This window comes from Rhodnius prolixus, unplaced genomic scaffold (assembly GCF_049639745.1).
Source record: "Rhodnius prolixus isolate KJV_2025 unplaced genomic scaffold, Rpr scaffold_5, whole genome shotgun sequence".
Taxonomy (NCBI): domain Eukaryota; kingdom Metazoa; phylum Arthropoda; class Insecta; order Hemiptera; family Reduviidae; genus Rhodnius; species Rhodnius prolixus.
This window is the reverse complement of record NW_027411624.1, coordinates 39,219,402-39,245,635: the sequence shown is the minus strand read 5'-3', so window position 1 is coordinate 39,245,635 and position 26,234 is coordinate 39,219,402. Positions and strand designations below refer to the sequence as shown.

The 26,234-nt window shown below is 31.4% G+C and overlaps 2 protein-coding genes across 7 annotated transcripts in view; one reads left to right on the top strand and one right to left on the bottom strand.

Annotated features, from left to right (window-relative positions):
* The window catches only part of LOC141458306 (rho GTPase-activating protein 15-like), an 85,763-nt gene that overhangs the window by 13,758 nt on the left and 45,771 nt on the right, over positions 1-26,234 (top strand). For 3 of the 6 annotated variants that reach the window (XM_074136097.1, XM_074136091.1, XM_074136092.1), the window contains exons 1-5: positions 12,681-13,151; positions 13,385-13,463; positions 19,338-19,464; positions 19,662-20,050; positions 21,223-21,410. The gene's annotated coding sequence lies outside the window, so the exon portion shown is untranslated. Of the gene's footprint in view, positions 1-6,030; positions 6,100-6,573; positions 6,671-7,323; positions 7,439-12,680; positions 13,152-13,384; positions 13,464-19,337; positions 19,465-19,661; positions 20,051-21,222; positions 21,411-26,234 lie in introns of those variants that run through there. The other 3 variants (XM_074136095.1, XM_074136094.1, XM_074136093.1) reach the window with 3 other exon arrangements.
* The window catches only part of Ret (protein kinase receptor Ret oncogene), a 113,783-nt gene that overhangs the window by 78,280 nt on the left and 9,269 nt on the right, over positions 1-26,234 (bottom strand). The window lies entirely within an intron of this gene.

Here is a 26,234-nt window from a genome sequence, read left to right as displayed (position 1 = left end):
ATTCAATTTTCACCAGAAACATATGCGTTGCTCTAAACAATGAAAAAAGAAATTTTACATTTCTATAAATGTATAAGAAATCCCAAGACCCATAAAGTTTATTAATATTTAGTGAAATTCGAAATCGAATGAAAACCTCGATAACTAGAGTATGGGAAAATTTAAAGGGCTTTTCTTTTGCTAAGCAACTTAAACACGAAATTAACTCCAGTATTGTAAAAAAGCAATTAAGCCATACAAGGCCGAAGACTAAATAAAATGAATTTACGATGTTTTGTTAAAATAGATTTTTGCCGGGGTTACGTTGATTTTATAATTATCTTTGAAAGAGTTAATCTTCTCACAAATTTACAACTCAGGGGAATAAACTGTGGAAAAAGCCTTTACTCTTTACCATCATAAAACCTTGCAACGGAAAGTTGAATTTAAAAAGTTTCTGCAGACTTAGTTTGATGGAGGAATCCAAACTGTTCTCTACTAAAATGTGTTTATATCTAAAGTATATCTTTTTTCTTCGCCTTAGTATTATAAAGAAACCAATACTGAACTTATTTAATCAAAAGTCACTGAATTTCTTATTTAAGCGAATTTTAATACTAACAGTATTAAAAACAAACCAATCAGCTATTATGTATATATACAGTGCCGAACAAAAGTCTACATACACTACAATATTTCGGGAATTTTCAAAATAAATCATTATTAGAGTAAAAAATGTGATTTAAACATTGGTAACTATTGTTACTAAATATATATGAAATTTGAAAAGACCTCTGCCATCTCCCATTGCATATAAATAAAAAGATCGGAGTTCACGCCTGAACAAAAGTCCACATACAGAATTGATAAATTCAATATTATAATAATACTTACTAGTTAGGGTAAATCTTTACAAATTTATTAGTTTTAGTTGAAACGTGAATATATGCGGATCTGAGTTAGTTAAGAATTTATTATTATTTAAAATGGTTCACCAAAGAAAGGAAATTCCTGTGTCAGAACGCAGATTAATAGTTAAATTAAATAATCAAGGATTTTCATATCCGTAACATTGTAAAGAAGCCACGCGAGTGTCCAGACTGTGATAAGAAATTATAAAAACCAAAAAAAATTTTGAAAGTAAGCCGAGAAGTGGGCATCCGCCTAAGCTTTCCGACCGAGATAAAAGACAAATTTTCAGGATGTATGCAGACTTTTGTTCGGCACTATATATCAGTTAATTTTGATGTAATAAGATCAGAATTGGTTTTGAATTCAGTCCTATACGTTTAATTAGACTTAGGGTTTAGTTAGGGATTCCTAGGCAAAGTATGAAGGCTTTTTACGAACCCTGATCCGTTCCAGCCCTTCACATTAACACAATACGTATAGTGCTGTTATCTAGTTTTTGTGACAGACCCTACAAAGCTGTCTACCTGGCACATGCAGTGGCATGAAAGGACAGTTATGTTGTATGTTGCACTTTATTAAAGAAAAAAAAAGTGCAAGCAGTCAGCGTTCTGACTGTATAACGTAACTATCTTTAAAACGTAAAGACGTAAAAAAAAGGATCTATTTCCAGTTGCAGTTTTTGAATTTTAGAAAAAACAAAATAATGCAGAAATGATTTTTTTTTAGTAATCCGTGTTGAAACAACGTTTTGTGCTTGAAGTTAGCAATTACTGGGCAACACAAAACAAAGCTATAAAAACTAGACAATTTACTGTTATGATACATAATTAGCTGGGATAAGCCTCGCTACATAGTAAGTTGATAATGACTTTTATTACGGGTCTGAAAATAGAACAGAAAAGCTTGCTAAGAACCTTTTACGTGGTAAACTCTTGTAAATCGGTCATATAACCCATCCTACTCAGTTCTGCTTGAACATGATAACCGCCCATGTACCTGATTAAAATTTAACTAGATAAGATAGTTGTATTCCTGGTAAAATGCGAACTACTAAATCCAAAAGTCAGTAACCGCTGTTCAATAAAGTAATTATTTTTTTAGAAAACATTTCTTTGTGCTCAACATTCTCAGCATTATTATTAATCATGTGGTTGATTTTAATATTATTTTATTGATGAGCACAAATTTCGAAGTATTTAATTTTTACGGGAAGAATTAAATTGGTTTAAAATTATACGCTAGAATGTACATAACTTGATTTAACGTTAATAAATTTTAACATTGACAGTTCATTTTTTGAGATTTTTGTAACATCAGGAATAGTAACTTCAATTTAATAAGAACAGACTCTTCAAGTCATTCGGCCTCAAAATGTTTCTTCAAATCTAATGCAAGTCACCCAACCCCTCGATCTACGCTTTACGTTTATCACTCGAAAACCTTGCAAACGAAAATCTAATGAAAATTGATATAGATAGTTGTTTTCTTGGGAAAACTATTTTACGCGAACAACTAAATCGAACTTCTTTTATACCACAATGACCCCTTACCCACAAAAAATTAATGCAGACCCCCTTCTCTTTAAAAATGGCAATAATTTCTACAATCTCTGTGATAATATGATTCATTCCTGCAGACCGGTTATCACATATACACAACCAGCCTGCAGGAATGAATCATATTATCGCAGAGATTGTAGAAATTATTGCCATTTTTAAAGAGAAGGGGGTCTGCATTAATTTTTTGTGGGTAAGGGGTCATTGTGGTATAAAAGAAAATGAAATCGTGGATAAACTTGCAAAGGAAGCCACCAATAGTGGGGAAATGGCTAACTATAAATTACCACACACCGATATCAAGTGTATAATTGCAAAAGCAGCACTACAAAAATGGCTGACAGATTACAGTAATGGTAATAAAGGAAGATTCTATAAAACTATGGCAGATCAGTTACCTAGACAACCATGGTTTAAGGGAACTGTTACTAATAAATGGGTTGTTTGCGACAATAAACAGGCTGAGAGCGAACCACGCGGTGTGCGGATCGTATCTTCCCAGGATCAACAAAAAGGTCCTCTCCTCTTTGCGAAGATTGCAATGAGGAGGAAGATTTCAAACATATAAGATATGTCCACGTTATGTGGTAGAAAGGAAACGAATGTTTGACGACGTATACAGGTATTTAGATGCACCATTTCGCTACGAAGACATTATATTCTCCACCAACATATATGTGCTTAAATCTGTAGCAGAGCTAGCAATGAAATATGAATGTATTTAAAAGTTATAGAATGAATGGGAGGAAATGATTACAGAAGGAGTACGTGATTTTAATTTCGGTTAAGCTATAAGGATGGCAGGAATATAGAGTACTGATCCATCCATTACTTGTAGTTTATGTAAATAGTTGTATATAATAGGGGGATGAATGTGTGAAGCGAATGTATTTATAAGTAAGAATGGAGAGTGAGTGATATTCTAGTGATAAGCACCTAGACGATGAAAAAAAAAAAAAAAAAACTAAATCGAAGACAGTAACCGCTGCTTAATAATTCCAACCCCTCAGATAATTCTCGTATTAACGAGACGTGGATTTCATGTAAAATAAGATTTGTTCATCTAAACTGTGAACTGTAAATCTATCTTAAGATTACTTATAAATATCGAGATGTGCTTATTAAAACCTTGTAAAACGAGATAGAAACAGGGTAAATTATCTACTGCTCATGAGATTGAATTATTGACGTATTTTAGGGGCAAAAATCTGCACATTTGGTTGTTGTATGCCAACTCGATGACGTAATGTATTTTATAGTTACAAAAGAAGTTTGAACTAAAGGTTTCCTGAAATTAATGAAATAATGTCAGTATAATTCTTTGAAAATGTGTTCAGGAAATTTCAGTACATTTAGTGCCGTGGCGTAAATTTATTAACAACTGACAAAGTTCTGCGAAGACAAATATGAATAACGTTTATCCATTCTAAGAACTAAAAACAGTGTTATTTAATTTTGAGTTCAGTGAAGATTAGATTGAAAAAGTTAATTTTTTAATGGGGAAAAAGTAGAATAAAAAATATCTCAGGAACTTTCACAACTTTTTAAAAAAAATATTTTCGTTATAAAATACAAACTCTTATGGCTTTGTCATATTTATGTGACGGTGCCAGTGAAAGCTGTTAAGTGTCGTCTGCGTAGTTAGCTTAGCGACTTTAATAACCAAGTTTAGTGTGATGCCATGTTCCGAGCACTCGTTAACAATGTGGCCTTGTCCAGGTGACTTGCCCCTCGCATAGCCTTTTCTCCTCGTTAACCTTTGTTAACCTATATATTTATTTTTTTTTTATTCTTGTTTTCTTTTATTATATTTGAAACCATTCCCGCTGCTAGCTACCCGTAGGAATTCGAGGAATTTTGACATTTTCTTTGAAAAGCTTCAGCCGCAAAGTAAACATCTTTCTCTGCTCAGAATATTCTAGGGCCGCAAGTGGGAGAGGTATTCTTCGGTACGTCTGGAGGTTTTTGTCAGAATGATATGAGGGGATCGCCTTTTATTAAGATCCCAACAGTAGCTAAAAAAACTTAAATCATAGTTGGTCCCCAACTTAAATATCTAGCATCCCATACTAGAAACCTAACTCGAAAGGCTGGACCCTGCTAGCTCTTTATGTCAACTAGTACTTTCTGTCTTCAGTTTAATCAGAAGTAACGGAAGTAGAGAGTAAGCGTTGGAAACATTATTAACTGAAATCGAGTTGAAAGAGTAAATTTTCAGAAAAAAAGATAACACCTACGCAATCCTTCGCATAGAACCCTTCTTAGGCTGACGTGGTTTGAAGAGAAGCCAATAAATTTCCAATATTACATTTCATTGTAATAGATCTTATTGGATTATATATTTTTATAATTTAGAAGAAAACGTTATTAAAACGGAAAATATGTTTTGATTTATTAAAAAATTAAATATTTAACAAAATTGTGGTCAATAGAAAAGTCTATTTTCATTTCACAATAAAAAGCTGTTTACATAGAACCTCTCACGCACGAACATATTTACGATTTTGAGTTATACGATCTGAAGTTCTCTTGAATTTTTAAAAAGTAGTTTCACCCATTTTTCGGTTCGTCTATCCATGGTCAGCATAACACAAAAATATTTCCCCAAGAAAATGGCAGTTCTAAAAAAAGTATTGGAGTTAAGTTTTCCTTTAAAATGTCATCTAAAAAGAATGTTTTAGCTTTATAAAAATAATATGTACATAAAATTCAGAAGTTGTCTGAAAAACTGTTCAGCGTAAGTATTATTTCTATCGATTAAATTTTGGGTTTTACCAATTTTTTTAAGTTTTAGCCCAAATAGTTTCATAAAAATTTCGTAATGTAAATTATTTTAAGAGTAAGTCCTGTGGGTTTTCAAAAGTATATTATTTTTCTTATGAAAGGACTATACACGTGCGTGTATATCCTTGGAGAATCATAGCTGCTTGTCTAATTAAACTCTAGTTCTCTAATGCCTTTCCCCTTCAGCCTTACGCTATCAAGAATCCTCCAAGACTGGCCCACCTGTAAGTTATACAATGTTAAATGTACGAGATGTAAGATTAATTTAACAAAGACTCATATATATACCTTAAAAATTTGACATCACTAATTATCACAAAATTTTAATTAAACTCTGACAAGAAGGTAATTTTAAAAGCAATTAAAACTTGAGAAGTTGAATACATGTAAGAAAAGGAAATGAGGTAAACATACATCTCTGAAATCTAATTAAGGTGTCCTACTAAATAGGACTACCTTCTTTTTTTGCGTAAATGCTTCATTTTCTCATCCGTTTAGAAGGATTTGATATTATGTTCTACTCATTGCCTTCTGTAGTTCTAATATTTTGTTAGAAAAATAAGTGTACTTCCTTAAAGAGGTGGTTAGAATTCCCAAATTATATCAATACAATGGAATGTATGGTCTTAAGATTAAGTGGATTAAATGAGTTGCTAAAATTCCGAGCTTTAGGGCAAATCTCCCAAAATATTTTTTGTTAGTTTTCCAGGACGTTCTTGAAAACGGATCCTACGATTTTCTTAAAACTATTTATATTCCTTTTAAACAAACCTGTAACTTTAATTTGAAACATTTCCAGGTAAATCAGGAATATCTGAAAAAAAAGGAATATCTGGAGGAGATACAGGCTTTTCTCTAAAGTGCCAAAGTAAGTGAAATGATATAATCTTGTCATTAAGGATGTTTAAATTGATTGCTAAAGTTTTGAGTAAATGGCGGATCGGAATTGCGAATTTCCTTAAGGTTTATTTTCTACGTCCAATCAAGCTGATCTTTTCTAGCTTGATATACTCCTTCTTTTCACTTACCAGTATTTCTTGGCCCCATTTTCTTGAAAATAGATTTGGCTCAGGTGGTGGAGGAGGTTTTCTCCATAAAAAGTGCGATTTCTGTTTATAAACACGTTCTTTTCCCCCCTCAAAATTAAATTTTTCGCTAAATTCCCGTATTCGCGGAGAATCTGAAGATAATTTATCATTTATGACTACGAAAATTTCAGTAAGGAAAGTTAAATGGGGGTTTTACAATGGATATTTTCATTGTAGGCTTTATTGAATAATTGTTTTGCATAATTTACTTTCAAGCCGTATTATTTACTAATTTTTCTTCTTTTTTTTCATAGGTACGTGGCCAGTATTGACAATACTAGAGTGGAGATGAAAATAAGAATTTCGCAATTACTTATTTCTGATATATTTGAAGAAGCGGCAGGCTGAAAGGTAAATCTAAAACCAATTTCACCGCTAGGAGATAATCTGTATTATATAAGTGGTGTAAGTAATGTCTGAAGAAGAAAAAGGCTTTAGACCCTCACTACCTCTAAGTGATGCCATAATGTACCTTTAACAGTAATGTCACTGTTAAAATTCTTTTCGTTTTTATTTTTAAAAGATTTCATAGTAGGGTACAACCATTTATAAATTTAAATGGTCTCTTATTCTTGAAAATATATTATTGTGGTTTTCTTATAAGCCATTTTTAATGGTTGATGCAATCAGCTGTGTATTATTTATTGAAATATTCAGTTTGGTGGCTTCATAGTATTTGCCAGTCTTGTGTCTTCCTAACAACAAATGTAAAACCGTATAATGAGCTTCCGCTGTTGAAAAGTTTCTAGAAAAAATAGAGTATTAAGATAGCATTTTAAATATAAACGAATTTTTAACGAAAAAATGAAATAGCTCATAAGAATTTCCTATAAGTTATTATCAATAAAGGTGTTTTCTTTATGACAAGGTTTATTAGTAAAATATTTTTAAAAAAATAAAAATAAAATGTTGCTGCAAACAAGCTATTTATCGTTTGTTATAATGCATCCTACGTTTCGCCATAACCCTGTAATACATATATAAACATTCCTTTTTGTTTACAGATGAAGCAAATTTATAAGAAGAAAAGTATCTGTTCAATTCATCCATCCAATTTTTTAATTACCATCAACTTCATTCCGGCTGCAGAGAGAGCGTCAAACTGTTGTGAATGTAATGGTTAGCATATTTACAATTAAATCAAAATTTTCGAGGAATCCTACAAAAATCTTTGTATACAATTTTGTATTTATTCCAAAGCCAACGGATTTTAAAACCTGCTGTTATTCAAAAAGTTTAATTTCCATTTTAACTGCGTACAATGTTTCTTTTTTAAAATATTTTAGGAATAGAACTCATTCGAAGATTCTAAAGACTACAGAATCATTAAAAGTACTGTGTAAATTTTTTTTTTAAACGATCATTACTTTGATCCAAACAACCTTTTACTCCCCTCATACAAGGTTCTCCTTGTACCCGATTTCTCCGGTTCATAACTCGTTCCTTTTCTGAAAAGCTCCAAGTCTTTAAGTGAAACTTTATAATAACCTTTATCTATCATTACATATTAACATTCTTCGAATGTCAACGTTTGCCGGGAAAATCTTAGGAAAACTGGTAAGAAACAATTGATTTTTCCCGTTTTTGGTTCTTTCGAAAACGACTACAACGATTTTCTTTAAACTTTATTTACTTTGAAAATTTTTTTCCATGGGAAAGTTTCTTAAGGCAATTATTAGTGATGGTAGAGTTAATCTTACAAAAGTACTGGTTAACTCTATTGTTCGTCCATCTGTTGTACTCGTTTTCTTTACAATACTAACAAGAATTCAAAATTAAAGTAAAATTACAAATTATAAGAATATTTGTTTAGTGAAAGTCCCAATTTACTGATTAAATTTATGCACAATTTTTTTTCCGGAAGATTTCATTACATAAATTACAGTAATTAAAAGTCGTGTGAGTGTTCGTGCCTGATTTTTAGTTTTGTTGAGAAAAATAGAAATGCTGCTGCAATTTCTGTGCAATTTTATTTCAATCAAAATTAGTCTTTGTTTCCTAAGAGCAAATTAGTAAAAAAGTGCATTTGACACGATAGATATTTATGTGTTAAGTTAAAAAAAATAAGCGCTAAGTAAAAATTACGTGTTTGAGAAAATTAATCAATTAAACCACTGTAATTATAATAATTGTGATAAATTAAAGTTGTTTAGAATGTTTCATACAGTTTGTTTTTAATTTAAAATAGACTAGTAAGCATTCATTTTAAAATTGCTTTCGATGCATCTTTATTTATTCTGAACATGTATTTCGTACATTAAAATTCCATATTAGAATTGAAATCTCCCTCGTTGCATTAACGCACATTATCACATGTTTGTGAGTTTCACTAATTGCATAGTAATTAATTGAGAATAAACAGACTCATTTAAATTCCTGGTTTTCAATGTTAGAAATATTATTATTTTCTGTTTTTGATCTTCAAATCTTTTATAATTTTCCTGGAATTATTAAATTTATTGGAGGTGTTTAGTTATCCAGGGTCATAATAAAAGCATGTAAATTAAGTTTGTTACACTTCCTTCCACCGTTAAATTCAAAAGTACGTTTTCATTATCTCCTTGGCAAATAATAAAACATCAATGATGCCTTTTTCTAAAAATATAGCTTTTTTTTAACGTAATCTAACTATTCCGATTAATTAATTTCTTCAAATATTCAAATTTATTATTACTTATCTAGTAGATATGTTATTTTATGAGCGACAAGACTGAAATACAATGTGACACTTTAGAGTGATATGGAATTCTGAGAACCCCTCTAAAAAATAATTTCAAAACTGGAAAAAACGTTTCCTATAAAACTTGTAGATACAGATATATGTAAAAGTTGTTACGGATAGAAATCTACGTAAAAAGTTTTAAGAAAATCGTTAGATTTCTTTTTATTTTTCCAGACTGTTTTGCCTGTTACAAACAAATGTAGAACCAAACTTTACCGAAATGATTGTTGAAAACGGTACTACTGCCATTCCGCTATCAAATAGGCGAATACACATATACTGACCATTTTCTAAAAAACACTTTTTCTGTTTTTAAAAAGATGTAGTACTGGTGGCAAATAGTAATAAAAAATCTGCCCTCAACAACGCATTCTCTCTCTCGGAGGTAACTAGACTATAACTGAGAATTATTCACTGACAGAATTTCTGTGAATGTAGAAACAAAATACTCTCATTAAATAGGGCACCTGATCTCACTGATCATTATTAGGAACCTTACGCCTTCAAAAAAAAAAAAAAAAAAGGATATAAATTAGGACACCCAGAAAAAATGTGGCAAAATAGTTCAAGGTAAGAGAAGTAAAAATTGGGACATATGATCATATTAATCACTGCCAAACAGTATCATTATACTTCACTGTAGCAATGACGTAAGCTAAACATAGATGAACCTTCAAGAAATATTATGTAAAATGTCAAACCATGTACTGATTATTAAAGTAGATGTAATAGATTACGAAGGGATTAACCAGGATGCCCACGCCTCTGCAGCTCAAAGAGTCTATTGTAGTACTCACTAATTAGAGCACCCCTTCATGTTTAATTAGACTTAAGACTGGTGTGAGGCTCTTGGACGAAGTGTAAAGGTATTTCTTCTTCAAAGAGCCGAACTTTTAGCCATATAAGCCCTTCGCATTTTTACAATACTATGGGAAGAAATAATGGGAAAGAAATGTGTATGAACGTTTAAAAGTACCCATCTGTGAGAAGTAATTGTCAAATATAAATAATTAGAAAGTTATAGATAGTTATAATTACACTATAGAGACAAATAAATACAGACAATTGAAAATATAGTTGCTAACAGTTTCAAAAAATCTTCATTATACTACTTTTAGTAGTAATGTTTAGATCAACATCGTCCGGAAGTGTAGTATTAGGAATTAGAATTTGTTTGGGGAATTTGTTGTATAAGAGAACGTAAAAATTGCCCTAAATGTTCTAAACATTTACGTAATCATATGTAATTTATTACTCATCTCCTTTTAAGTCTTAATTTCAAAATGGTTTTGTCATTAAACTTAAAAAAAATTAAATAAAGTAAAGATATAACTAAATGAATTAACCAAGTGCAATGCTCTTTTCATTTCTAGGCTGAAAGCATTACTATCAACATGTGCATTGAGAGCAAGAGTAAAGATTTTTATCAGGAAAATATACTTAACCTAATTAAAATTGAACTTAATATAGGCCCACACACGGATATCATATTTTCCATTGCCTTTCTAAGATAATTATAATTAATTTTTAGATTAAGATGACAAAATTTTACTATTTTAATTCGATAGAATATTCTATCATGTAATTAAGTAAATAATAAAGTTTGCTGGAAAAGCTGTTTAGTGGGACTTCAAACGAAACTATTTTCATTGGATTTTCTTTTAAAAAAATCTGTTTCTCCGAGGAAAAAAGTATTTAAAAAAGACAGACAAAATGGAGAAATTCTTGGAATTCTCAGTGGAAGTACCAACAATTCGTATTTCTGATCTCTGTTTTCTTATTGCAAAGAACCTTTATGGTGGTTTATGTGATAGATCTGTATTTGTAAGCCACATCTCTTTTTACGAATGTTTTCATCAGTTGATCCGGAATTTTTGCTTTGAATTCGCTAGTTAGCTGCAATATTTCTTGCAAGATAGCCATGCATTTTTTAATGTTCTTGCCACCAATTATCTTCAAAATCAACTTCGGTTTTCCTAAGCATACCCATTTACTTTCTCAGTAATAAATCGAAGAATCAAATCATTTTGATTCTGTTTAAAACAGCCAGAATATTGCTATGAAATTCGAGATCCACGAGAATCATCTGATGAGAATTACGTACATGTTAAATTCAGTGACTCAGTATTTCGTTACTGCAGAAAATGAAGGAGTAGATTATGGCTGAATTTCTCCCTTTAATCCTTGACAATGATGTCGTGAAGAGGATTGCAGAGAATATTTTTACGAGTAAATTTCATGCTTAGGATACTTAGAAATAACTTTGGGCTCATGGAACTTCGGCATCCCTCACTAACACCATACGATCTCTGACCAAACAGACGGCGAAAACCATGCAGCTGTTCCTGAAGATATCTTGGCCATCTACTACACTTGAAGCTTTATGGCTGGAGAGTTAGTAACTTAGAACCAGCATGCGATGTACAAATCCATCATTAGACTCTACTGGTTGGGGGAAGTGACACAACTCCTCGAAGAACTTTGGTAACTGTAGGTTTACTGTACATGGCCCATGCAATCTAATTTGGCCTCAGTCAAAACTCTGTGCAGACCGCGTTAGGGATGGAGAATGGGACTTCTTATACCCTGACCGATTGCCCAGCAACCAGATTAGTTGTAAGATTTTTAGTACATTGAAATAAGTTTATGAAGTGCAATAAATTCTGGAGTTGAAATTCCGGCACAATAAGCCATTTTCGACACTGAGTATAATCTATTCTAATAAATTTTTCATCCTTACAACTATTTTTTTTTTCTAATATAGAAGTGAAGGCAACACGTTATTAATACCTAAAGATAAATAATTTTTTTACAGCTTTTGAAAATGTAATAGAGCAATTGAGAAAAATGGGTTAAAATTCAAGTTAATTTTATCTAGAAAATAATATTCTATTCAAATAGGTGATTTTTAAGATAAAAGTAATGAGTCACATTAGATAATATTTAGAAAAATTTCATAAAAGTAAGGAATAAAACTTGTTAGAGAAGAAGTTGTTTAATTGCGATATTAGATAAAAAACAATGCTCCCAATGTAATGCCCCTCCATCGTAAACCCCCTCCTTATTAAGCCCCCATATTTGATTATTGCCTTGGTTACCATGGCAATTCAAAATGGAAATGTTTAACGGACAGATTGTACTACTTGTACTACGCCCGGTACATTTCATATCCGGTCTCTCTAAAAACATTTTGTGTGAAACAAATGATATAAGCTCTTTTAAAAACAAATTATTTTCAGAATTGCTTCGTAGAGGGACTTGGCCACTAGGTTGAAAGAAAGTACACTCTGCGGATTTGGTAATTAAATTAAATCCATTCTTAGTGGATGTGGTTTCTCTCTTAGGCACAGTAAGCCCTTAAATGAAATGTGAAGAAACGTTAAAAGTGAAAAGTAAAGTGCCTTAAGACATTACTTAAGAAATGCTCGTTTGTTTTTAAATGAGCTTAGACCTATTTTAGCTGGATTAGTACCGTCAATGTTTTCATTAATTTCTATTACAACTTTGCAACGCAGAAATATTTGTGTAATTGATTGTTTATTAACAGTTTTTAGTTAAAAAAAGAAAAAAAAATAGGCATTCTATTCTGATATTTAGATGCCAATTTACTTATATTTTAATCTTTCTTAAAATATTCAGGATGACGTATGATTGGCTTGAGGCTTTATCACGGTTCATTTAAACCTGTAGTTAGGAGCATTTATCTTCATAACAAACTTTAATATGCCTGGAGTTAATTAAAAATAGTTTGTTTTGCTACATCTAAGTGAAAATAGATAACTGAGAGTAAATCAACAAGATATTCAAAGATTTAAGAAATCATCTATGATCAGGAGGTTTGTATTGAATTGAATGTGATTTCATTCATGGCAATTTTTGCTCTTCTTTTTTACCTTTCAAAAAAAGTTAATATGGTTCTTGCAAAAGAGAATTTTAGCAAGATATATGGATATAGATGTTCTGCTAACTAATGGAAGTGTATTTACTCCAAAAACCAATGTAATACAATAAAAAGGAAGATTTGAAGTTCTGGATGAACAAAACGATAATTGTTATTTTACTACAGGATGCTAGCAGCAATCATTTCATTAAAAGTTGAATTTAAAAAAGGTATGTAAACTTGAATAATTTAAGTTCTCAGAATGTTCGAGAACGAACATTCGCACGGACTTGCTAAATGAAAGGAATCCTAAGTCAGATAAAAAAATGTTTAGATCAAAGGTCATATGAATCATGCTCCATGAAAAATTTCATTTCTCCCTTATTGACTTGATTTACGAGTAGGAAAACCCCATTATTGATGTGCTGAAGACAAAAAACAATAATTAGTTCATTTGTTTTAGACAACCTGATGTAACTTGTAACATTTTCAAAGTTGTGAAGACCTTAAAAAGGACCAAGAAATATTTGATACTAAAAATTGTAAGTACTAAATAATTTTAATACGCATATGTATATCATTTCTTGGCAAGTGCGTATTATTTTTATATTTTGTAGTTGTTAGAACATTTTAAATAATTGCTTTAACATGTTGCTAGTAGTGTTTAAAGTTAGTTTAAACACAACATAAATCATTAACATAAGATCTGTGCTTTTTGTTAGTTGTGGAAATAATGTTTATGTTAAAAATCTACACAAAGAGAAAAGAGTATGTGTTTTAAAGAAATGTTGAATACAGTAAACATTTGTTACTGGAGTAAACATTCGTCTAGTTTGTAGAGTAGTGTCTTGAAATTATAGCGATTTTATGTCTCACGGCTGGTATTTGTATGCAAGGTCGCCACAGATTTTAAGGCATTATTTTATTGCCGAATGTATACTTTTATTTTGAACTATTCTCTTAGTTGTGATATTGCAGTTATGATTAAATTGAGTTCGAAAAATTTGTTTTTACTAAGTGGCATATTCAAACTGTTGCAGCTTGAAACATTCTTAACATTCTTGAAGGATAAAATATTTGAATTCTTTTCTCATCCAACTTATACCTGACTTAACATCGCATGATTACAAATTCTTCCGTTATAGTTTTTTCCCTCCTCCAAGCACCATTTCAGCATATCCTTATGGTTAGTAACATTTGGGAAAGTGATTGGATTATGACTTTCTTCTCTCAGTTTTTTATTTCTATGAGGATCTAAGCGATTGTACTGAATGAAATCGATTTTGAATCTTCTCTGGTAAGTCATGCTCCTCTGATTTACGCTTTAAGTGATCTTTACAAGTTGATCTGTATTCGCTTATGTGGGTGAGGTCAGCATAATCAATTAACAGAGCATAGTTGAGTGTTCAAATTCAGTGTTCGATTTAGCGGTCACCATGGGTACCAGCGATAAGCTTTTCGACCAAGATCTAACAGTTTATTGAATTGATTTTTGAGATTTATTCGAAAATGGCTTTTGCGGTTTCCTTTAAATTTAGTATTATATTATACTCATAGCATAAATGTTCATGTAACTTGTATTTGATGAACTTTTGGGTTTGGTTTGTGGTTAGTACTGTTGTGTGGGAGTTTTCCAGATCGTTTTGCTGTAAATCTGCTTTTTATGAATTCAATGGTAAGACGTTAAGGCCCTTCCAGCTGAGATTCTTCATACCGGCGATTGCCGAAACGAAGCAATTTAGTGGTAAGAGAAATTAAAAACGTGAAAATAAGGACATTAGAGAATCAGTTGAGTACACGAAATACTGAAGGCCCATAGGTTTATGACTAGATTGATGCTATTAGAAGTACTGACTGGAGAGGCTTTTTGGGACCCCAAAAGTTTCCCCAGTATTGAGTGTATACTTAAGGGAATGCCTAGGGATTTAAAGTTCAAAGGTGATGTAGGGGACGGAAAGACTGGAGAAGATGGTATAGTTTGATCGGAAGACATGTATCCTTAAGAAAAGGTTTCAGACATTGAAATTAAACTATTTATATTTGTAATCCAATTATTTATATTTTTACAATGGTTTATTAAACTAATTGAAATCCCTGAGTTAGGTTAATACTTATTTAATTATCCGGTACTTAAAAAAATAAACTTTATTCTTTAATCTCTTGTTTTATCATTAGTAGTAAATGGGATACTTGTTACACATGATGTGAATGCTTACTGATAAGATATCTATCCAGCGGAGTGAATAAGCTTTGTGACTCAGCTTTCTATTCTTTAATAAAAGAGAGATTCTATTTGTGGTGTTATGTGTTGTTTTCCCGTTATCTTTTACATAGAGGTTCATTGAGCTCCAAAGTTGATTGAAATAATTTTAAAAAATGATAAGCATTAGAAGTTATCAACACTTATCCCACATTTAATTAGGCTGGAGTTGATGCATTTTATAAGATCATTTCTACATTTTTTATTACTCTTTAAATCTTTAAAATTACTTTTCCTAAAAGGTTGAATATCATGAGCGTTACGTTGAATCCTCTGGAGAAAAGCTTGATTGAACTCTAATAATTATAAAAAAAAAATCAAATCTAAATTACTCATATATCTTTCTTTTAATGCTATTAAATTAAAATTTACAAACTTCTTAAAATTGCTTGTCTCTCCTTTCCTCTGTATTCGCCTATTTTTTAGGCGAATTTTTACAAACCTTCCTTTTAATTTTTCGTTTATTTAAAACATTTAGTACATTCAATGATTGGAGAACTGTTTTGATTGGTTCGGTGTTCAGCTATGATCTTTTACGCAGATCGTTATTGAGATATACCCATTGAGTGGGCGCTAGAAGTTTTGTTCAGTAATTATGAGAGTGGCGTTCTATTCCAAGAATATTACCGATTTAGCTCTTTTTTATTTGTAGAAAAATATTAATAGTAAAGTTTCTTTCTGCCCTCCGTCGTCGACACATAATTTGGTAGTTTAAGTCCCACCTGAAAAAATAGGCGAATACTATTCTTCATAACCACTTTGTAGGTTCTGTGTAATACGCAGTGACTAATGCTTCATAATCTTCGGAGCTTTACTTTAGAAAAAGTTGCAAATACTCGGTAACGGTCTTAGGTTTGCTGGTTTGCCATCTGTGACTGTATTACTAAATGAAATATAGTATTTATTTTAACATTCTTCCATGCACTGAAACATTGTGCTCTACATCTTTTGTGTTACTTTCAAGATATTTAGCTAATAAAACTTTATAAATAATTTGACCTTTAATATAGCTAAAGTTTTTGACGTAAGCCCTAAGAAAAGGAGAAGTACCAAAATTAGACCAAGTTGGGTGGAATTATTACAAATTTTTGAGCTGAAATTATAATATTTTTGCGGAATTCTAACTCAAATGTTTATCAAGGGGTCAAAAAAGTCGTTTTGTTTTTTTTAGTATTTAATCAACTTATTATGAGAAAGTTTTCTCAATAAAAGTTTTAAAAGTTTTTCTTCAAAACGTTAAAGGTTTAATCTGACCTTTTTAATATTCAATATTAAAAGTATAAATTTAACAAAAACTTTTTTAACCGTGATTGTGATTCAAAATGACAGCATCGGAGTTCATTGGCTACCCGACTAAATTTTAGTGCAGTGAGCTGACACCAGACATTGAGCTGTAATAGGCTCCGAGGAAGAGAATGTCTGAAATCATTGAAGAACATAGCCCACAATTTTCTTTTACTTCCTTTTCAAGACAGTTAAAATAGACTTTTTTTTTATAAGAGTAGTGATTGGTTCCAATCTCGTCCGTTGCATAACCCTGAACTCGAATGTGCCTGATAATGCCACTTTAACCTACCCCCAATTAATAAATAACTATGCCTCCTTCTTTAAGAACAGCAAAACAAAACATTGCAGTCTAGGAAAACATATTGAGTTAAATCAGATGTAGGATTGGTGCCAAAAACACTGGGAGTTAAAGATGATTTGAGTTTTGTTTACAGTTGGCACGCAGAGTATATACAAACTGATGCAGAACTTAAGGTTAGAGGCCACCACCAGTACTTCAAATCTTACATCTGCCTTCTCTTAATCATACCCCATAATAACACTCCAGTCAAATATTTAGCGCTGTAAATTAATTTCAGTGATTGATTTGATTATAATACTTTAATTGATGACAGATCAATCATTTTTTTTTTTTAATTTCTAAGAAGAAATGAACCGCGGTAGGATCTTTAGGATCTTGGCGTTGATAGTAATACGGTACAATTTACTCCTGCACGGAGAAGAGACATAGAAGTGTCCACTGCAGATGAGCTCAATCAGGCTTGTTGGAGATGCGAGATTTGAGGACTGTCTTTAGTTCATTTGTGGAAATATGGGTGTATCTAACATAAGTGTTATATGTGTTAAAAATTATATGAATAAATAATGGAGTAGTTACGAAGAACTTATTTATGGCTGTGGAATTGTCTTCAAAACAGAAATTAAATCAACACAATTTATCCTTCGTTAATAGAACGCAAGATAAAGGGACGTACATTATATTGAATTGGAGTTTTATTCCACAAGTGCCCAAAATCTTATTTCTTCTCACTTACTGAGCAATTTTAATGCATGAATTCTTTTTTCACCAAATCCCTTCCTACGATTTTAGTTTTTGAGCTATTTTTATAAATAGAGATCATTTTTTTAAAAAAAAAAACCACTCGTCCGAGCTCAGTGGCTTCAATTCGGATGTTACCAGTGAAACTAGAAATGAAAATTTAACATTTGAACGCAATACTTTTCTCTTAGAAGAAGTAATAAAAGAAAAAAAAACCTTTCTCAAAAATTAAATAAAATTTACAACATCGGTTTGAACAAACATTTTATTCGTAATATGAAATAGGGATTTTAATATGAAGGCTTCATTTGATTAATATTATCAATTTCAATTATAACTTAACTTCTACCTAAATTTAGATAAAATAATAGAATTACAGACATCCAAATGTATAATTTGAACCTGTATCTTAAGTAATGATAACTTTGCTGTTCTCTTCAACATTAATTAAGTTTAATTTAAACTTTGTTTATCATTCATAGTGGATTAGAGTTGGAGACATACGGCAGTACGTATTGGGGGATGTTTTCTCCTAGGAATTTAGTTTAGTAAACTTTCATTGGTTGAATAAACTATTATTACCAGTAATCTTCGTCAGTATTATCTGCTGGAAATAGGTTGTAAATGAGGAGTCACGACCATCGCATAAACTATTACAGTTCTGCCGAGTGCTTAGAGGCACGGCCATTTACAAGGAAATTTCAGCATTCTGTGAATTTGGTCAACAGTGTATGATCTTTTTTTGAATAAATTTTACTGCGATATATTAACACTTTCTTTTTATGGTTGCAATTACATTTTTGATTACGAAAATCTGTTTTTCTAAAAACAGTTTTTACTTTCTCTTATCACTTGTAAAAAGAAGTATTGTGTTCGTGAAGATTTTCTATTTTTATTTTTTGCAGGGAAATTCAATGTATGAGGTCTACTGATAACGAAAGAAAATATGTTTATTACGCATTGTTGTGTATGTGTTTCTGTATTTTTCCTTCAGCTAAGGAAATCCAACGCAGTTACCTAAACTAACGCTTTAAATCACCACCTTCTCCTTCTTTTTTTTCGCAGTGAAACCTCTCTATTTTATTTAACTTAACTTTTTCTTGTAGTAATCCTTAAGCTTTCTGACTATCCTAAAAATAAATCTAATATAACACTTAAAATTGAAAACTAATAATAACTATTTTTTAGACTTTCTCTTAGTAATTGTAAAAGGGAAATAATTAGGATTTATATCTGGCATCGAGTCTGTGGCTTAAGAGATGGCGATGTAGCCTCTCTCTGGTCTCGTAACAGAAATAAATGACTGTTACATGCCTTTCAACCCTTTATTTATTGTTATTTATTAGTTTCACTATTTTGCATCAATTTTATAAATAATAAAGTTTATTAAAATAAATAAACTTACCATATCATCATTAACAGAACTATCCCAGAATCTGTGTTTAATTTTAGTCCAATTAGTGTATAACATTTAGAGAAATTCTTTAGTTCAATTTTTCAAAAGATTTCAAAGACTATATTCGCATAGTATTTACTGCCAATTAACCGATTTTCTGTAAATTTAAAATTCTGGTTATATAAGAGAATATCGTAGATATCGTAATGTTGTTTAGGTGAAAGTACGTGAAGAGTCACTGTACAGGGAAGCTTTATTGTTACTATTTCCCGTCCTTCTCGTAAAATCAGTTTTCCCTGAAAGAAATGTTTCTTGCGACAATGCAAACATTTGTTTGAATGTCATATGAAGATTCTTGATATTTCTTTTTGGAGATATTTTGTATCCACGGTCATCGGCGTACAACAGTAATTAACATCTTTTATGTTTTGTAGATATTTAAGTTATAAATGACGAGATGGCCTGGATTACCTTTACCTTGTCAAGGAAGGTAAATGAGGAGGAAAAATCATCGCCAATAATACGTTTTTTAAGATCTGTTTGAAAACTGAAGTGTACATAGTAAGTTCACATTTATTAATTCTTTTTTTAATTGAATTAAATTTAATTAAACTAAACAATCACAGTTTTAATATTAATAATGCTTGAAATGCAAATGAATAACCATTCATGTTTGTCATTAATTCTTAAAATAAGAAGTATTTCTAATAGAATTTAAAACTTTGTTGTAAGCCATTTCATAATTAAGTAAATTCCAGAGTGACAGTCACCAATGTTGTGTGTAGGAAGCACAATTTTATCATGGATGAAACGGAGATTTGTTTGAAAGAATGTTAATAGAAATTGGAGCAGATAGAATGAAGAAAAAAGTTACATTGTTTTGTTGAATGAAACATTATTCCTAGAGAATTTATTTTAAGATCGGAATTTTAGCAATTTATTTAATCCTCGTTAATACAACTGATTAGAATATAAATTTCAATAAAATGGTACTTCTACAATCTTTTTTACCAGAATTACCGTTAATATAATTGGCCTAGGAACTTGTGTAGTACCAAGAAAGACGTTGAAAAATCATTTTCGAAAAAATGTTGAAACCGTCATTATGTAAATGAGTACTTACGGCTGAGAGAGTTTCGTCACTAAGGTACTGTTTATAAATATTTTAGTTTTTATTACTGAAAGTTATTGTTATGATTTTCTCAAGTTTATTATCCATTTAATATACTTCTTATTATTCTACAAATTAAGCTCTTGCTATTGCTACGTCTTCCATATACGTGACACCTCTTTTGGGAAACAGGTCCCGCTCTGGTTCTACTCGTAATTGTATCTAAATTTGTTATTAATTGATAGTTAAATTTGTATAGTTTTTCAAAAATAAAAATTATGTTTTATTGTTGATCTTCTACAGATCGGAAAGGAAAACAGACATAAAATAATTCATTACTATCCCAGTAACCTTACGCACAACATACTCCTTAAATATTTGTTATCAGGAACCAACAAAGTACATTGTAAACATAATAACTATATTTTTAGTTAAGCTAAGATAAAAAAAAATTGTATAAAAGTTGTAAATTAATCACGACAAGGATGGAGTAACACGACGTCAAAACGGCCAATCATATTGAGGCTTTATTGGTGATATCCAATTTTATGACAATTTTTATGAGTTTTCTTACACAGTTCATTTTGTTTGAGTTCTTTACTCTAATCATCAGAAAGTTTCTAATCATGTACAGATTAGAGAGAAAGTGTGTGTTGTGTGTGTGTGTGAGAGAGAGAAAGAAAGAAAGAGAGAAAAGCTTCAACAGGAAATGTTGAAAGCTTTTTTATAAAAAAAAATTTAGAATAGAAAAAAGAAGTGGGATAGTTAGTGAGTTTTCGGAATCCATTAGAGCAGCAAAACGCATGGAGGTCGTTTGGAGAGGTAGACCCAGCTGATGTAACCTACACCTGCATTACCTCTAAGACTGCAGGAGAATATTTTTTGCTCGTATCATTTGCTTTTATATTTAATTTAATTGGATTAACTGTCCTAATCAAGTGACTGGCTGAAACTTGTTCCAGTAGCATATTAAATCTGTTTTTATAACATTTAGTAAAATTATACATTTAATTTTTACAGTAGGATGAAAAAATAACTGCCAGTTTCAGTCATGATATATTTTGATTATGCCGAGCTTTCGACCTAGGGACTAGGTCATCTTCAGGGCTAATTTAGAATGTAATATTGGTTGGTGTGACTTCTGCTCATGGACTGAGTGGGATCGGTCTATGTGTTTAAGTGTTAATTTTTACTTCCTATCATTTCAGGCGTGAAGAAAATTTCTGTTCAATCAGCATTAACAATATATTGTAATAAAAGCAAGTCGGGGAATGGTTTCAAATCTGGTCTTACTTGGATGTGTAAACTGCGAACGAAAGGTTGAAACTTCCAGGAGTAAAGTTAAGACCCTAAACTTCCAAAGTTTTCTTAACTTAAATTAGTCTTAATTACAAAAGTAAGTAAGAATTATTTTAATTAGGTGAACAATCAACAGTTATTTAAGAAGTTTAGTAATGAATATGTCATAATGTATTCTGTTACATATTGAGCGTGCTTCGAATGAGAATATCTTTGATGTATCTTAATCCAAGAACGTTGAATTTTTGGTACCCGATGCAGCCCCTATAAGTTTTTTGCTGATTGATGGAAACATCAGCAGCATACATACACGTTCAGTTTAAAGTGAATAGGATCTAAATTGGTAAAACAAGCAAATTGGGAAATTGTAAGAGGCCGTTCAGTATCTTGTTAAAACATAACACCAGTATAGTCGTTCAACAAACTGATAGATATCAAAACTGCTCTTAAGATCTGGTCTATGTAACGATGAGTATTGAATTTGCCTTAAAGAAAGAGATCAGAGATAAACTAAACCCAATGATGTCTGTGGAACCCAATATCATAATGATATTCCTTGAGCAACAAACTCAAATTTGCTCCTTTCACCCTGGAACCTTCTCATCCAGTCTGCGATCAATTATCACATACAAAAATGAGTTACTATTGAATAAGTGATCCAAATGATAATTTGGTTTACTATTGACGGTAAACGACTGTAAATTGTTTACATAGACACCCTTTGTCTCAAGTCATTTATTTAATCCCAATCCAATAGACACCTCTCCCTTAAATTCAATTTGGAGGCAACCATCATTGCGTTGATTTCTACCTTAACCCTTTCCGGACCGAATTATTATACAGAGAGAGAGAGAAAAAAAACTTTTTTCACTGCAATAAATAATGCTTAAAATGAACAAATCAAATATTTTTTTCCATTTTGAATGTTTTGAACATTTTTTGGAAAATGATTCCATATGGCATCCTTGGGCACCAGTTAGCAAGAATGAAAATAATTAAAACTTTATTTATTCCATCTAGGAATGGTTGAATTTTGTACAATTTATTGTAATTAGGGTGATTTGGATCAGAGATAAAGTTTGTATTGTCATTCACATGGAAAAATGTGCGAAGTTTGTCAAAACGATTTCTGCTCATTGCATCCGCAAGGATACCTGGTATCTCTGGCCCAATACATTCTATAGCTTGGCATTTTTACAATTCCGCTCATGATGTTTATACCCAAAATTTTTTTTATTTCATTAATTGTGGTGCCAATAGATTGGGCAGTCTTTTGAGCAGAATATAAATTAGATTGCTCCACAAAAATTTTTAAAATTTCATTCGAACAAAAGAGTTGAAAATAATTTATGGGCTTGTCACATCCATAAGTGATATTGTGTTTTTTATTGAAAGAAAAATTAGTACAATTCAAGTGAAAATCATCCCTAACTGGTACCCAACTAATATTGTTCCCGCGTAATAATTTTGGAGGTTTCTTTTTTGCTTCAGGGGTTGGTAAAACAGGATCCTGCAAATTATTGGAAGGGTTTCCTGAAATATTTTCCGAACTAGCTGATCTTTCATCCTCAGTAAAAAACTCATCTTCATTTGGTAAAGTGGTATAATTAGAGTCTGTTTTTGGGGGTAAATTCGCGTTGGCATCAACTTCCCCAATTTGTTCATCTTCAGAATCTGAAGATTCTAAGTCAACATCTGACCAATTACCGTCTAATATAATCTTTATTGCTTCTTCGGGTGTATACATGCGCTCCATGTTAAAAAAAACAGGTCAGAATATACCCTATGTAATAAAAAAAATAGAATGGTTAATAGTCAATTTTTGCTCAAAGAGTCCATATGGACTCATTTTTAAAATTTCGATTATACAAATAATATAAGTTAAATAAATTGAAACATACCTAATTCAAGATAAATAACACTTAGTTTCTACAAAAACAAATAATTAAGAAACAAAAAAGCTTTAAAAAATGCAAAAAAAAATTCACAAATACAACTGTAATGAAGACGATTTTCTGGTGGTTGACAACAATGAAATAAAAACATATTATATTTTCGCGGGCAAGAATTATGTAAAAATTACGACTTGTGCTGCCCCAACAGGCATGAAAGAAAACTAAAATGATGCCAATTGTATTATTTGGTCAAAATTTAGCAAGAAATAATACATTTTAAACTAGTGATGCCATATGGCATCATCGAGCTGGAAAGGGTTAATGATGCCCGCTTTAAGAACGACGGTATTCAATTTCTTCTACAAACTAGGATCTCCACAATCAAATTAAGAGATGGTCTCAACATAAACGTCTCGCGATTTCTCAGAACATATACTTGCTTCGTGCATACTGACAATACTTTCCACATGAAAGTCGGTTAACACGGTCTTCTCGCAAATCTTGCTATAGTGGAAGTATAAACATATTCTTTCCCATAAAATTCTATACTGAAAGCGATTATTTTATTGAAAAATGTAAAAAACTTAATTCGTAAGTTGAAAATATGACCTTTGCACCAAAATTTCATCATTTATTGTTATTTTTGTTCTGTGACCTCTAACACTTGGAGTTTCGAGTCTGTAACTATGTTTGTTCTGAGAGGTGCAATTTTTTTAGCGCGTAGTTTAGTTTTTGGAAGCTACAAGGACAATGCTTACACTATTACAAACTGTAATTTAGAAACAAAACTCTTTTAATCAAAATGGAATACAGGAAAAAAGGTTGAGCTGTAATTACACATGTTACCTCAAATTGAACAGAAATCGATTTCATGGTCTTTTAGGCAAACATTTACTTAATCGTTTCATTACTTTAGAAAAATAGATATGTTACAAATCATGAAAGACACTTAGGTAAGAACTACGTGACCATTCTTTAAGGACCTTGGCTTTACTGGGATTTACTTATACAATTAAAGTTCTTGAGATGTTCATAAATATTGATTTCAGTAATGGGGATCGGTTCTGGAATGATACATTCTCGTGTGTCTTTCTCATACTGCAATAAATATTGTTTAATTGACAATTGTTTAGTTGTTTTTTTTGTGTGTGTGTGTGTGAAAGGTTAGTCGTACAATTTTTTAAATTAGGTAAATGAATAAACTGAAAAAGTATTTAATGTATGAAGTTCAAAAGATTTTTATAGCCTTTTCGAAAAACGCCCAATCAATACAAATATCATTTCGCTAAAGTTACTCGTCCAGTTGTCAGATTTCCGAGCTATATCTTAGAATCCGAAGCGACATTAATACAAAAATACAATACGATCTACAACTCTTAATTTTTTAAATATTCTGTTCATTCTTAACACATATACATACATATGGATGGCTAAAAGTATTCGTTTTTTCGAGATGGGTAGCCATATAATGAAACATTGAAATGGCTTTTCAGTAATTTAATCCTATTAGAAGAAATTGGACGATTTCTGCAAGAGAAAATATTTTATCTAATTCTTTTTAGCCAAATAAAAATCATATAAACGTAGGAAGTACATTATTCAACTTGTCAGAATAGCTGCAAGCATTTGAGTGTCAGGGGAATTCAGGGAATGAAATAAAACAGATGTGCCCCCTTATGGTTTAGTAATGGGCATTGATCTCTGAATCGTCCGCTTTAAAACTAGACGCGCGTTTTGCATGAGGTTTTTAATTGCATAACATGATTGAATAATTATTTTTAAAAAAATATTGTATCTTGTTTTCGTTTAAAGTAATATAAATTCAGCAATAATTTAGCAAATTCGGTAATAAATAATTGCTACAATGATTTCTTTTTCTTGAGATATTTTTAAGGCGGATTAACGTAACATTTGTACGAAATTAGTGCCTGCAATTTATTCAGTGCATTAAAAAAAGTTTTCTAACAGTACGAAAGCATTGTTTTGAAATAATATTCGCGATCATGATAAAACATCATGCCTCTACATCAAATCCTGGGTATTCTTTGCAAATCCAGTATGTTACAACCGTACTAATCCCTTCGATGTTGTGGAAAATTTCAACTGAAACTAAAGAAAAAATAATGTGTGGTTAATTTTAATGGTGGTTGTATTCCCTAGGTTGGTGGGGTTAGGTTGTGAAATAAATAACTCATTCACCAATTTAACTTCACAACACTAAATTTTCGCAGATAAACATTCTGAGCGTGACGTAGATTAATAGCACATCTGGTAACGATGTAGACTTTGTCGAAACGATGCTGCTACTTTTGCAATGAGTAATGCGGTACTACTAGATAACCTTCTTGCATTGTTCTTTCGTAGGATTTATATATATATATTTTTTTTTTAGACACTTCACTTTGATTTCTTGTGACTTGGTTGTTCTCGTTTTAGATCGCTCTTTTAGACTAAAAGCATTCCCTCACTCTTCAATTAGTATCACTTCAGTACCAAAGGAGTCACGTCTCTTTCGAGGTCCGACTTTTCCAAGCTGCTACAACATTATATTAAAAGAAATCTTGGTCAGGATTATTGTACTGAACATGGTTGGGTGTGGACCAGTAAGGAGGAGAGCTCGACCGACTCAGAAAACATATCCAAAAAAAATTGTATAATTTTTTTCTCCAGTCCTTTTACTGGGAATGTAGAGTGAAAAAAGAACCCTTATGTTATGTCTGTCTGTGTTGTATTTTTACGTTTGTGTTATGAGACTTTGGCATCTAAAGACCACGGGAGATAATACTTAGAAACTATCTGTCATGCAAACCATCCAAAGAAGAGTTTCTCGAATTAGATGTACAACGGGTCGGCTCAGTAAGCATCTTTTTACTGCAGTGTCTGAGAACTGGGTTCGTCCTACGTTCTAATCTAATCTAGTTTAAGTTTCAATTAAGATTCAAACCTATTTGAAATAAATTGAGGAATCTCAGGGAGACTTAATGTCTGAGAGAAGTTGCAAACGCTAATTTTACAGTAAGAAACGA